The sequence below is a fragment of the Schistocerca serialis genome, chromosome 7, assembly GCF_023864345.2.
Source record: "Schistocerca serialis cubense isolate TAMUIC-IGC-003099 chromosome 7, iqSchSeri2.2, whole genome shotgun sequence".
In the NCBI taxonomy this organism is placed as follows: Eukaryota; Metazoa; Arthropoda; class Insecta; order Orthoptera; family Acrididae; genus Schistocerca; species Schistocerca serialis.
The window spans coordinates 595043159-595058778 of record NC_064644.1 but is presented as its reverse complement, the minus strand read 5'-3'; positions in this window follow the sequence as shown (position 1 = coordinate 595058778).

Here is a 15620-nt window from a genome sequence, read left to right as displayed (position 1 = left end):
CACATGGTCGACGACATGTGGAAGTTTGGGGCTGGCCATGAGTCGTGCTCGGCTAGTCAAATGGGTTAGCCGAAGCGGGGAATCCGGGTTCGAGTCCCGGTCTGGCACAAATTTTCATTGTCGTCATTCCATTTAGCAGCTGATGATTGTCCACATTCGCAATGGCGAATACATTTAATGTACGGGAAAATAATCCGTTGTAAACAGAAACATGAAAGATTGTTTTCTTGCAAGTCTCCAGCAGTGGCCGCGGCTCATGGCGGCGCCAGCCTCGCTACAGGCGGCGCCGGCACCGCATCGCTGCCACCAGCCAGGCACCAGTCGTGTGCCTCCCAGTGCTGGGCAGTGTACCCAAGCGCCGACCGTCTGCGGTCCCTCAATACGGAGCTCGCTTGGCCGAGCACACCAGGCTCTCTGGATCAACGCCGGCCGCACCTCGCGATCCTTCCAGCTAGAGACCAGTGCCGAAGACCGGGAGCGTTTCACTACCGCATATCGAACTGCTGGGCCCTCACACTGTGCCTCCTCTGCATTGCTTCGTGGGACTTTATCTCCGTCTTCAAGCTGTACTGTTGCGGTACACCACCGGCTGCAGGCTCCACCCATAACCGGCGACCGATGAGCGTATCACATGCCGTGTATAGAACCTTCGGGCACTTGCCAATTGACTTCTTTGCTCCACTTCGTGGGATGTCACCTCCGTCATCGTCCCCAAGTTATCGCCTCGCGCGACATCGCTTAGTACGGACTCAGCTTACAGCTGCAGACCGCTGAGCACATAGCAGGCGACGTGCAAAACCACCAGGCCCTCGCCGAGTGCCCTGTGTTGCTTCCGTTATCGTCTCCGAGCTCTCTACATTGCGGGCCCTCCATTCTGCCAGTGACTGCAGCCATCTACAACCATTCCAGACTGACTAAGCTTCCTCCAAGGTACGCACCTAGAAAGTATTGTGAGGTTTGTTCATTGACATAATAAAGTTCAGTTGTTCTGGCTACATGGGCTCGTGTCGTTCCCACTCGTTCACGAACACAAAACGCAAGACTGTCAGCTACGCAGTGACCCGTTCTTGAAGTGTCATGAAATGAATTCTGCCAATGCACCGAATAAATGATTTTCCGTTTCACCAAAATGACGTGAAAAACCACGCAAATAGTAAGTAATTTGTAGGTGAAGCAGATGTAAAGTCTAATTTAGAGTATCTATTTCTTTCAAATGATGCTCGTATAAGCGGGCGCACAAGAATATGAAAAAAAAGAGAACATACACTCTGTCGTGGAGAGAGGAAGGAGGGGGGGGGGGGAGAGGAGGGGAGATGTAGAAAGGGTAATAAGAATGTCATAACGTTTTCCGTCTGAAGCTGTGGCCATAGCTTTCTGAGCCTCTCTGTACATTTTGTTTTTGCCATTTGCGGTTATTTTAGGACTCACATAAACGACGTCAAGCATCTGCTGTCCGGAAGCCGTCTCTCTGCTGCTAGGCCGACCGTTTCCGACGTTCCGGGAATGCTGTCTGCTCCTGTCCAGCAACTCCCCGTACTGTTTACGTTTCTTATTTCTCTTACAGTGAGGTGGGACTTGAGTGCACGGGAAACACGAGGCTTCTTGAGCAAAATTCATCTGGCGCGTCGAATGTATTTTGAAGTTGTGTTCTCGTTTATAGTGCTAACCCTGTATCTCGCCCCCTTCCATTGCTTGATATCTCCACGGGGCATTTTCAGGTAACAACCTGTTCTGTTTCCATCCAAAATTTCATTTTTTGCTTTTTTTGCGTTTAGCTATACTGTCGGTACTTTTTCTTGCTCACGGCATGCTGCTTTGAAACATGCCGTGCAAAAGTCCTTCAGGTCAGAGTTACAAAATACTAATCGGTATGAGGGTGCGAAGCACTGTCTCATGCGTGGGGGCTGTAGCCTCCGTGACCCCAGACAATGTGATCACGCGTCGTGTGAGCGATGGTTTACCGCTACGCTCGGTTTATTGCGAGCGGTTTCGAATTTGTCGCTGAATGACACGTTTCAAACCAGCGTCTTTCGGGATTCCTAGGTTCCACAAAAACCACGTTGTGCTGTACACTGTATATGCGTTTCAATATTTATTCGACCCAAGAAATCTATGGCAGCTTAACATGTAATAACGAAATGAAATGCATTATTGGCCTCCAGATTCCTTCTCGGGTTGTTCGTCTGCCTGGCCCATATCTCTCTACTTCACGCCAGTTCGGCTAATTGCGCGGTAGTGAACGTGATATGAAATTAATAGGACAGGATAAACACGCAGTCCACTAGCGAAGAAGATCTCTGACACTGCCGGGAATCGAGCTCGGGATCCCACGATCTAGAGACAGCGAGGCTAAATGGTAGCCCACGGGCTGTGGACTAGTATATAATAGTGAAAGACCGCGTATGATGTCTGACGTGGTGCGTTAACAACGTAAGAGTGTTTTCTACCTGTACAGAGAAGTTAGTGAGATCGAATGTACCGGGAACGTACAAACGCTGTGTAGGAGAATTTTGACTCAAGTTAAATGATAGTAGCAACCAAATTATTAAGGATGCTGCAGAAGGAAAGCTAACTATGTTCGGAAGTGCCAGTATCGATTCATTCGGATAAAACATTCTGTATGACGTATGTCCAATTTTTATTCGTTACAGAGATACAACTGTTAGAAGTAACTCAAACAAACATTCACAGTAAGTGTTAAGCAATGGAAAATGATTATGTTCAATGTGGACTTTCATAAATTCGTCATCCAAAGTAAATGCACATTTTTGTAGCTCCTCTTACGTCGTCTTGGCGTTCTTTCAAGAGCAGTGCCCAAATCAAGTATTCCTGCCGCCCGCCGTTCTCAACGGGTTCCCTCAACTAACAGCCGAATCCAAAAACGTCAACTAACGTTAAGAACTTCGTAAGAATGTAGTTTTCATTCTTAGTAACAAACAAAAATACACAGACAGTAATAATTCAGGACGCGTTAAATTTTAATTGACATTGGTTCGTTTGGCCGTGAGCTGATTAAAACGGGCCGCTTACCTCAGGGCAGGGTGATAAGTGACACAGCTGACGCAGGGTTAGAGGGTGTGGGAGAAGGAATGTTATATTGTTTCTCTTCCACTACTGACTACTCACAGGTGTGTGCGAACGTACCAAGCAGCTGGTATGGTATAAATTTTGACATGTAAGTGACGTGGATTCGTGACTGCACATTATTGAGACTGTTGTTGTTGTTGTGGTCTTCAGTCCTGAGACTGGTTTGATGCAGCTCTCCATGCTACTCTATCCTGTGCAAGCTTCTTCATCTCCCAGTACCTACTGCAACCTACATCCTTCTGAATCGGCTTACTGTATTCATCTCTCGGTCTCCCTCTACGATTTTTACCCTCCACGGTGCCCTCCAATGCTAAATTTGTGATCCCTTGATGCCTCAAAACATGTCCTACCAACCGATCCCTTCTTTTAGTCAAGTTGTGCCACAAACTTCTCTTCTCCCCAATCCTACTCAATACCTCCTCATTAGTTACGTGATCTACCCACCTTATCTTCAGCATTCTTCTGCAGCACCACATTTCGAAAGCTTCTATTCTATTCTTGTCCAAACTAGTTATCGTCCATGTTTCACTTCCATACATGGCTACACTCCATACAAATACTTTCAGAAACGACTTCCTGACACTTAAATCTATACTCGATGTTAACAAATTTCTCTTCTTGAGAAACTCTTTCCTTGCCATTGCCAGTCTACATTTTATATCCTCTCTACTTCGACCATCATCAGTTATTCTACTCCCTAAATAGCAAAACTCCTTTACTACTTTAATTGTCTCATTTCTTGTACTAATTCCCTCAGCATCACCCGACTTAATTTGACTACATTCCATTATCCTCGTTTTGCTTTTGTTGATGTTCATCTTATATCCTCCTTTCAAGACACTGTCCATTCCGTTCAACTGCTCTTCCAAGTCCTTTGCTGTCTCTGACAGAATTACAATGTCATCGGCGAACCTCAAAGTTTTTACATCTTCTCCATGAATTTTAATACCTACTCCGAATTTTTCTTTTGTTTCCTTTACTGCTTGCTCAATATACAGATTGAATAACATCGGGGAGAGGCTGCAACCTTGTCTCACTCCTTTCCCAACCTCTGCTTCCCTTTCATGCCCTTCGACTCTTATAAATGCCATCTGGTTTCTGTACAAATTGTAAATAGCCTTTCGCTCCTGTATTTTACCCCTGCCACCTTCAGAATTTGAAAGAGAGTATTCCAGTTAACATTGTCAAAAGCTTTCTCTAAGTCTACAAATGCTAGAAACGTAGGTTTGCTTTTTCTTAATCTTTCTTCTAAGATAAGTCGTAAGGTTAGTGTTGCCTCACGTGTTCCAACATTTCTACGGAATCCAAACTGATCTTCCCCGAGGTCCGCTTCTACCAGTTTTTCCATTCGTCTGTAAAGATTTCGCGTTAGTATTTTGCAGCTGTGACTTATTGAACTGATAGTTCGGTAATTTTCACATCTGTCAACACCTGCTTTCTTTGGGATTGGAATTATTATATTCTTCTTGAAGTCTGAGGGTATTTCGCCTGTCTCATACATCTTGCTCACCAGATGGTAGAGTTTTGTCATGACTAGCTCTCCCAAGTCCATCAGTAGTTCTAATGGAATGTTGTCTACTCCCGGAGCCATGTTTCGACTCAGGTCTTTCAGTGCTCTGTCAAACTCTTCACGCAGTATCTTATCTCCCATTTCGTCTTCATCTACATCCTCTTCCATTTCCATTATATTGTCCTCAAGTACATCGCCCTTGTATAAACCCTCTATATACTCCTTCCACCTTTCTGCCTTCCCTTCTTTGCTTAGAACTGGGTTGCCATCTGAGCTCTTGATATTCATAAAAGTGGTTCTCTTCTCTCCAAAGGTCTCTTTAATTTTCCTGTAGGCAGTATCTATCTTACCCCTACTGAGACAAGCCTCTACATCCTTACATTTGTCCTCTACCCATCCCTGCTTAGCCATTTTGCACTTCCTGTCGATATCATTTTTGAGACGTTTGTATTCCTTTTTGCCTACTTCATTTATTGCATTTTTATATTTTCTCCTTTCATCAATTAAATTCAATATTTCTTCTGTTACCCAAGGATTTCTATTAGCCCTCGTCTTTTTACCTACTTGATCGTCTGCTGCCTTCACTACTTCATCCCTCAGAGCTACCCATTCTTCTTCTACTGTATTTCTTTCCCCCATTCCTGTCAATTGTTCGCTTATGCTCTCCCTGAAACTCTGTACAACCTCTGGTTCTTTCAGTTTATCCAGGTCCCATCTCCTTAAATTCCCACCTTCTTGCAGTTTCTTCAGTTTCAATCTGCAGTTGATAACCAATAGATTGTGGTCAGAATCCACATCTGCCCCAGGAAATGTCTTACAATTTAAAACCTGGTTCCTAAATCTCTGTCTTACCATTATATAATCTATCTGATACCTTTTAGTATCTCCAGGAATCTTCCAGGTATACAACCTTCTTTTATGATTCTTGAACCAAGTGTTAGCTATGATTAAGTTATGCTCTGTGCAAAATTATTGAGACTATAATCTTCAAATGGGATTAATATTTGTAGCAAGGAATTTCAAATTAAATGAAGGCTGTTGTAATACAGAGCAAATCGTACAAGAGAAATGACATTCAAAACATCTAGTAAATATTTGCGATCGTGTCTCATATTGCATAAGGCATATAAATATACGTATTAAGGTACTGTTGTTAACCACATAGACAGCACAAAATTTGTCAGTGTCACAACTCTGGGGTCGCTGTGAATGGCAGCAATCTTAACAGACAACGATCGAGACACGAACTGTTAGTAGCGGTGCCAACTTACATCGATCAGTACTAAGGGGATGGCGGCCAATCTTATCGAGCCCTTTCTGTAGCTAGTCCATTGGGGGCTCATAAGATACTAATTTATGTTGGTTACCAGTTAATAACAATATTGGTACATAAGCGGCGCAAGCAGTCGTCCTACAACGTCGTTATTGGCTGTTGAGCAAAAAAGTTCCACTACACAGGCTTCCTCACAGGCAAAAATCCAAAGAGGTAAGCCTAAGGTCTCGGAACCTCGGTGAGTTGGTGCCTAAGAAACGTGATCATTTTTGCCGGTCCATCTTCCGAGGAATCTTGAGTTTAGATAATGTGTCACACGATAGAATGAGTATGGGTCCCGTGATGTTGGTAGGGACATACCCTTGTTAGTAGCCAAAGAACACTCTTCCAGTAATGCTTAAAGCTCGTTACCAAGAAAGTCTAGATAACGGGACCTGTAAGTCGATGCGGCAACACAGAAGACCTAATCAACTGATTGTCTATCGTACCACAGCAGACATTTGCCGAAAAACGTTCTTGAAAATTTGTCTCCACTAAGATATATGGGTTTTCGTCGGACTAAAGATGTGGGTCACGACTGTTATTGATATCGTCACGAGTCAAAGGGACTTCATCCGTAAACAATTTTAATGGGACTGCTCGGCAATTTGCAAATAGCCAACGACAGAATTCCATTCGTCTGCCCACATCGCCTTCTCGAAGGTGTTGAATCCACTATAAATGGTGAATATAGAGGCTGTGCGTAGGTAATGTCATCCATATTCCTGAACATGGAACACAGATACGTACAGAAATTCTGCGTGTGCTTGTTGAAGGACCACGTTCAAACAACTGCGTAATGTCTTTAGAGTTCTATAACACGGCGATCATCCGAGAAGCGACTACAGTGATTTCGCAGTCATGCCAATAACTGAAGAAAGGATGCGCAACGACGCTTAGTATGGTGCAGACCATACCGTTCGTCAGTGGAGCAGTGGCGAAAGATATTTTACTGTCCAGAAGCTGAGCATGCGTGGATCTTTCGGATTATTGGTGAATGATATAACTCCAGTGCGTTGTCGCGACCGTGTTATCTAACAGCGGTAGCGTGTTGCTGTGCGATTGTTTTTCCCTGTTTGTTCTCGAACTGTTACTTTTGTTTGAAGGAAACTAAAAAAGGCATTCTACAAGGAATTGTACTAGCTCTTACATTTTTTTAATGTGAACACTAATGATCACTCCTAAATATAAGGAACAAAGAGCTTTATTTACGCAAATGATGTCGTCCTCGCAACTCAGGAGGCAACTTTTGAAGATTGTCTCACGTGCTCTACAAATTCTAAGCAATTATTATCAGGAGAACACGCTGAAACCGAGTTCATCGAGAGCACAAGTCTCTGCCTTTCACATCAAAAACAGACATGCAGCAAGACATTTTCATGTGATTTGGGAAGGAAAGCCACGTTGACAGTGCTACACTCCCAAATATCTAGGAGTAGCTCGTGACCGAGAAATCACATACGGAACACACTGCTTGAACATCAAAAGGAGACGTATCAGCAAGGAACAATGTTCTTCGAATATTATCTAGAACAACTTTGGAGACGCACTTGCGCATCTTAACAACTTCAGCTACAGCCCTGTCTTATTGAGATGCAGAGTATACCTAAACAGTCGGCTGCAAATCTAATTACGCGAATCAAGTTGATTTCTCCTTAAATCATACTTGCAGACTCATTTCAGGTTGTTTGACTTCTGCATCACTTGAAAACGTTTACTGCGTAGCAGACATAGCCTCCTCCATATGATAGAAAGCTTCGCTGGCATTCCAGATCTAGCCACTTTGCAAGATGGGTGATGTAGTCTGAAAGCGTCCATTCAGGCCACGAGGAAAGTTGGTCTGTATGGAAGACGTTCAACAGGCTGCGCTTTGGAGTTGGAAAAACAATCAGCGTCAGAAAGTATTATGTAAAGGTGATGAAGAAGAGACAGTGAATGCCACAGAGGAAGCATGTAAATTACCAGCATACTGGTCATACCATATTTAATATATATTTGTGTAACATATAGTTAGCAAAAGTCACTGGCTTTTAGTAGAAATGGTAACACTTATTTTACCAATTTGTTAGGAGTATTTTTGTTAATGTTTATGATATCCTGTAAATTACAATGTATGTTTCCGACACAAATAAATAAATTGTGACATTACTATCACATATCGGTAAGCGATATTGTTACATTTTCCACCGTTGTTGATCTTGGGAGGAAGGCTTTGCGTTTCTCACACTTGGAACGTGCACCCCCGGTGTGGTGTCAGGGTCATGTTGTCGGCAGATGCAGTCAGTGATTGTCATTAGGAGAGGTGAGCGTCCCATGGGAGATGTGCAGTTTTTGTGGAAGTGAGGCTGCAGCCAGCTTCTTGCTTTTGTGGGCAGAGCCAGGAGCTGGCCTAGCTGCGGGCAGCAGACACTGTGCCGCAGCTGTAGTCCTCAGAGAATAATTGAGTACCACACTTTAGCTTTTATGCGCGAACATCAGAAGTCGAGAGGGTGCGGAGCAGTCCAGCCATTTTGAGAAAGCTGGTTGCTTTCGATCCAAAATTTTGGTCATCAAATCTAATTGAGTCTCCCCACCACCGTGCTTAGACCAAAGAGTCCGAGTAATCGAGGAGACACTGATCTAGGCCAATACCAACATTCTCTTTGTTAGTGTGCGGTTTGTGCGACAAGTGTGGGAGATTTCTGCTGTATTCCCCTGTTTTTTCATGAAATAAGCGATATTATTATCCGTCACACCCACATTTGTATTGAGTTATCCCCTCCACGTAGAGTTTTTTTGAAAGTAGAAAGTTAAGGAGGGAGACGTAAGTTTGGTGAAGTTGGTGTTCCAGCTGCCGTGCGGCTGGTCTCCCGGCCGCCGTCTGGTGCTGATGGTTGCCTGCTTTGCTGATTTTGGGGAGATGCGAGGTTTGCAATCTGCACTATTAATGTTGAATTCTTCAGCTGCCCAGACAAGGATAACTTGCTGTGTTTGCTCCATGCAGTCTTCCATATACACTCCTGGAAATGGAAAAAAGAACACATTGACACCGGTGTGTCAGACCCACCATACTTGCTCCGGACACTGCGAGAGGGCTGTACAAGCAATGATCACACGCACGGCACAGCGGACACACCAGGAACCGCGGTGTTGGCCGTCGAATGGCGCTAGCTGCGCAGCATTTGTGCACCGCCGCCGTCAGTGTCAGCCAGTTTGCCGTGGCATACGGAGCTCCATCGCAGTCTTTAAGACTGGTAGCATGCCGCGACAGCGTGGACGTGAACCGTATGTGCAGTTGACGGACTTTGAGCGAGGGCGTATAGTGGGCATGCGGGAGGCCGGGTGGACGTACCGCCGAATTGCTCAACACGTGGGGCGTGAGGTCTCCACAGTACATCGATGTTGTCGCCAGTGGTCGGCGGAAGGTGCGCGTGCCCGTCGGCCTGGGAGCGGACCGCAGCGACGCACGGATGCACGCCAAGACCGTAGGATCCTACGCAGTGCCGTAGGGGACCGCACCGCCACTTCACAGCAAATGAGGGACACTGTTGCTCCTGGGGTATCGGCGAGGACCATTCGCAACCGTCTCCATGAAGCTGGGCTACGGTCCCGCACACCGTTAGGCCGTCTTCCGCTCACGCCCCCACATCGTGCAGCCCGCCTCCAGTGGTGTCGCGACAGGCGTGAATGGAGGGACGAATGGAGACGTGTCGTCTTCAGCGATGAGAGTCGCTTCTGCCTTGGTGCCAATGATGGTCGTATGCGTGTTTGGCGCCGTGCAGGTGAGCGCCACAATCAGGACTGCATACGACCGAGGCACACAGGGCCAACACCCGGCATCATGGTGTGGGGAGCGATCTCCTACACTGGCCGTACACCACTGGTGATCGTCGAGGGGACACTGAATAGTGCACGGTACATCCAAACCATCATCGAACCCATCGTTCTACCATTCCTAGACCGGCAAGGGAACTTGCTGTTCCAACAGGACAATGCACGTCCGCATGTATCCCGTGCCACCCAACGTGCTCTAGAAGATCTCCGGATCTGTCCCCCATTGAGCATGTTTGGGACTGGATGAAGCGTCGTCTCACGCGGTCTGCACGTCCAGCACGAACGCTGGTCCAACTGAGGCGCCAGGTGGAAATGGCATGGCAAGCCGTTCCACAGGACTACATCCAGCATCTCTACGATCGTCTCCATGGGAGAATAGCAGCCTGCATTGCTGCGAAAGGTGGATATACACTGTACTAGTGCCGACATTGTGCATGCTCTGTTGCCTGTGTCTATGTGCCTGTGGTTCTGGCAGTGTGATCATGTGATGTATCTGACCCCAGGAATGTGTCAATAAAGTTTCTCCTTCCTGGGACAATGAATTCACGGTGTTCTTATTTCAATTTCCAGGAGTGTAATTTGGTAACTCCACACAGTTCTAACATCATTTTGTGTGAATTTAATCCAGAGTTTTAGAAAACTTTGCTACCTTTTAAGTACTTGTGTATTGTGTCCGATACTTAAGGCAAATCTAAATCTGTTATACTTGGACTTGATTTAAATTATGAGATCCTTTAAATTGTCCTAAAACTTTTCCAAGGTTAAGCGACCCATTAATAAGAAATATAACATGATACACACCTAAGCCTGTTGTTCTCACTGTGCACAGTGGTCAAGTATAACGACATTTTGTCGTTATTCAGTGAAGGTAATGAGCATTACACTCGCTCGTCTTGCTTGATTATAAGTCTGTTTATGACTAGGGAGAGCTGTGTCCATTTCTCCAAGGATTATAAGTTTGATGTGTGTTATTTCAAGAATATTTGGCTAACGACCTTGCGGTATTCAGACGTGATAAACAGCAACATTTTATAGCCACGTGATACCATAACGCAGATTCAGGATTACCGTCTACATATAAATCTGAAACCTCCAAAATAAATAAATAAATTCGTTTCGCTCGTCGGCAAAATCGACGTAAGTGTAGATTAAGATACATTAGTCAGTAGCTTTCTTCCCTTAGTGTGGTAGCAGTTAGTAATCGAAGCTTTCGGTTTCAGCGTGATAATCCTGTGTACAAGGCAAGCACAGTCCGGCATCAACAATAGCTGATGTATCAGGAAAAATCGCAACAAATTGTTCCTGTAACGTGACATAACTTTTCTGAAAGCCTCAATGATTAAATTTTGTAACATCAGCAAAAGGCAGTGTAAACACCTTATTAGTTAAGCCCTAGGCCGCTTTGAGGCGAACTGAAATAGCTTTCCGGATACTTCCTGTAACTGCCACCTATGGAGATATTATTTTTCATTTACACTGTGGTGTTCGTATGCATTTATTAACATGTTCTTAATTTCGAACAAAATATTTCTACACGCATAAGATTACGTATTCACTTAAAAAATGTAAAACATTGTAATCTATGCAATATTTTGTGAGAGAGGCGATCTCTGAAAAGCATTGAGGTTATGTATCCTACCAGATCTGGTAACAACAATGATGCATCCTGGTGACTGTTCTATGTGTCACAGAGAACTGCGTATCTAATCATTTACCCATCCGCGCGTGCTTCTTTGAAGTTACATTGACATTCGACCATATGTTTTGGTAGCTTCGCTTATTTTGTCAGGTAGTGTATAGTACATAACTTGAACTTGAAACTCAGTCTTTGCTGCACATTTCATCACAAAATATGTAAAGAAAGAGTTATACAGACATTACTGTGAGCATAACGGAAAAATTACCAAACCCGTTTAATAACTTCAGTAACACGCATTTCTGCAACTTATATTACTTAAAAAGCTGCTCCTTGAACTTCGTGTGAACAAGAGTCCAACAGTACTAAAGGCGACGATCATGTTGGAGCATGTCAGCCACGTAATACTGGATTTTCAAGTTGCGGCTATGAAAACAGTGAAACTCAAAAAATTACATATTGTACAGGTTAACACAGTGCGCCAGTCCAGGGCTTGCACTTCGCCCAATTCAATGGTTCTAGCTGCCATTACCTCCACCCCACTGCTTTTATGCTGCACGACTAGAGTGATCCGTATTCGGATATTTCAGTGGCAAGCACCTTCAGTAGGGACCATTTTTAATTTGCTGCCAGTGTTTAAACCAACCAATACTCAGGTAGCTGTGATGAAACTAGCCCGCATCTCGTGGTCGTGCGGTAGCGTTCTCGCTTCCCACGCCCGGGTTCCCGGGTTCGATTCCCGGCGGGGTTAGGGATTTTCTCTGCCTCGTGATGGCTGGGTGTTGTGTGCTGTCCTTAGGTTAGTTAGGTTTAAGTAGTTCTAAGTTCTAGGGGACTGATGACCATAGATGTTAAGTCCCATAGTGCCCAGAGCCATTTGAACCATTTGATGAAACTATGTTGATCACAGTTTATCGTTTTTGGCAAAAAAATTTCACCGCGGAACACACAGCATCACGATGATAATGCATATTATGCTGTTAACCGTATCTTCCAATTTATATCGGTTAATTTCATTCCGTAATGTTATGCGGGATCATCTTTTTGAGGTAACTTACCAAATCAAGTGAAAGGTTCCCTAGTCCGAAGGCGTGTAATACGAGTTACTTTTCGTAGAACTCAAGAACGTCTTGCAGAGACCTTTTCATGGAACTAGGGATAGTAACTATTGCTTTCAAATACATCTACTCCTCAGTGAAATTTCTCATAAATGATATATCTCTTTTTCAAACAAACAGCTCGTTTCACGGAATCAGTACTCATACTAGGAAGAAAAGTAACCTTAATAAAGCCTTAATATCACTCAGTTTGACCAGAAAAGTGTACATTATTCAGGGACAACATTTTAAATAATTTGCTGGCAGTTACAAAATGTTTAGCTTCTAATAAGATTTAGTTTAAGAGGAGGCAAAGGATTTACTGGTGCCTAATTCTTATTCCATTGAAGAATTTCTTTGGAGAACCGATTGATGTATACATTATTGATAATATCAAATAAGCATGAGCGGCACGTAAAATCTAACTACTGCTCATCTTCACTGCAGTAATGTGATGAATGTAAATAAGTGTTGCAAACTGATTCTCTGTTTGGTGATGCTTGGTTGAAATTGCCTAAGGACTGTCATATGCACTTCATTGTATTGTAAATTTGCTTGTTTTGTGACATAGTTGTTATTACCTCGTAAATGAAAATAAGTTAAAGGTTTTTTTGGCTTTGTCAATAACCATGAGGATCATTTCACTTAAGATCTGTTGAAGAGAGATGAGCATATCACTTTTTTTGAATATATGTTTTATATATTCGTGTTTTATAACGTGTTCATGAGAATCCTGTCACTGTGTAACTGTGAGACAAAAAGTTAATCTAACCATCCAAACAATAAAACAGGCGAAAAGTGTTGACATGATAAATCAGTGCGGCACGTCAAGAGACTTGATCGGAGAGTTCAGTTGGTACAGGGTTGATACTATATGGTATAAATGTAAGCTCGAGGTCCTGTCCGGCAATGTATTATGACTTTCCTGCAGATCAACATTAGTGAACATAATTCCAGCGAGATAAAGTATTGAGAATAAATTATCATTTCAGATGACGTTATATTAAAGCCGACGACATAATCCCAGATTGCCACTAGGCCCTTGTTTTCACATCACGCCCTTATCGTGCCACACACTGACAGAGAAGATCAAAATTACTGGAGTCTCATTTTGTTAATCGGCAGTGAGCTGTAGTTTGTTGGCAGCTGAGCTTGAACACCACACTGACTTTCTTTTTCAGCGACGCCATCATTTCAGCCATCTAGGCGCAAATGATTTAGTAATCTGGTTTCCATGCCTCTCCTCTGAGTCTGCGTATAATTAGAGCGAGTGAAAATGCACGACTAGTTATCCCTCTTCTTGGCAGCAGTCTTATTTCGGGGCGACGTTAATTCAACCTGGACTTGGATGGCACACAAAAGATGCCGTACGCAGGACACGCAGCACATTTTAAGCATGGTGTAGATTTTCTACGAAACTCTTAGTACCCTGTCATATTTTTAGGGCAACGTTATTAACCCCGGTTGATCATCTCGTCCATCACCCCGGACGTGACGCCTCCAAAGTTCTTCCTGCTCTCACACTTTGCGCTTTAGAGCTTCCGTTCTCGAGCAGAGCACTGGAAGTTTAATTCTGAGATAAATTTTAGATTTACGGTATCATTTTTTTAGGAAGCTATGAAATACAGAGGGAACTTACAAGAACGTTATAGGTAACAATTATTGTCTTCTTAATTACGACTGCAGAGTTACATATTATGTAATACACAATACAACAAAAATATGTGTTATATAGGATTCCTGACCTCGGACACCACAATGCGATTCCGAACATACTGACAGTGCAAAACTGTCTGTACCAAAATTTCGTCCCGTTCATATTTTCGGTAGAAAATAGACATCAGAGAAAGACAATTTGGTGACATAGTAATGACATCAACAACAAGTATCTTCACTCAGTCCTCTGTTACAGTGGTCACTGCATAAATTTTTGGATTAGGATACATAAGTTCGAGCGTTGAATTACGAGTGTAGGTGTATTTTTTTCTAATTTTGATCTGAAACGAAAAAGGAACTAAAAGGGACAAAGGATTGGGATGATTATTTAGTGGTTTACAACGAAGTGACCCCAACAACTAGATAAAATGTGGAGTAACAATATTAATTGACAATAAATGGAAAAAAGATTCACAGCTATACCTTTATAAATGATTGAGTAATGTCAGTAAGTCTAAAAATGGATAGACTATCTCACAATAGTAGGTCAATAAGTTCCTAAAGAAGAGACGGGAGAAGAAACTGAAGTGTTCTAAGAATACCTTCAAAAGAAGAAAGTTTCATCCGATTGTCAGTGGAAACTGTAATGCACACAAATGGAGATTGCAGATATCTAGAACAATAGGAACAGTTGGAGAGCAAGTAATAAATAACAATGAACACGATTACGTCACTTTCTAACGTGTAATGAAATGAAAACCACCAGTAGTTTCTTTAGAAAGAAGGATATTCATAAATTCACATAGAATATATGGAGCTATACATCGATTATTGACCATTTGATAGTGAATAGGAAACTCGGAGGACTAGTACAAGAAGTAAGAGTACACTGCGGTAGCGAGATGGTTCCAGATAATTTCCTGCTGATTCCCAAGGTAAACCTGATTATTGGACGGAAGAAGCAAACAATTCTGAGGAGTAAACTCGAAGATAAAATTTCAGAAATCCACCTTTTGCAACATGATGGTGTAAGAAGTCTGTTTCAATAACGACTCGCGGATTATTTACGAAATAAATTTACAGAAAGAATATAACTACAGAATGGGAAAACATAAGGCTATGTGTGACGTAAGGGACGACGGAGGCAATGGGGATGAAAAAGAAATTCAGGTGGAGGAAGGGTGTCAAAATATGGGATGAATATATATCAAATGCAATTGGAGAAGAACAAAAAGCATACACTAAAAATTTGCAACACAGTACAGAAGAACCGTTAGTGCGTTAGAAAAGGCAACTATGCAAAGAAAATAGTGAGAGAAGCCCATCAAGTATCCTGTGGTAGAATGATACCAAACACTGAAAATGATCTACGTGGTAGACAAGAGATGGCTTATAAACTCCTGAAACGATGAACACGGAAAATTTTCTGTACGATTACACGTAATAGACAAACAGACTCGGACAAAACCTCGTCTGAGATTATGGGTAGAAAACAATAATAAAATTGAA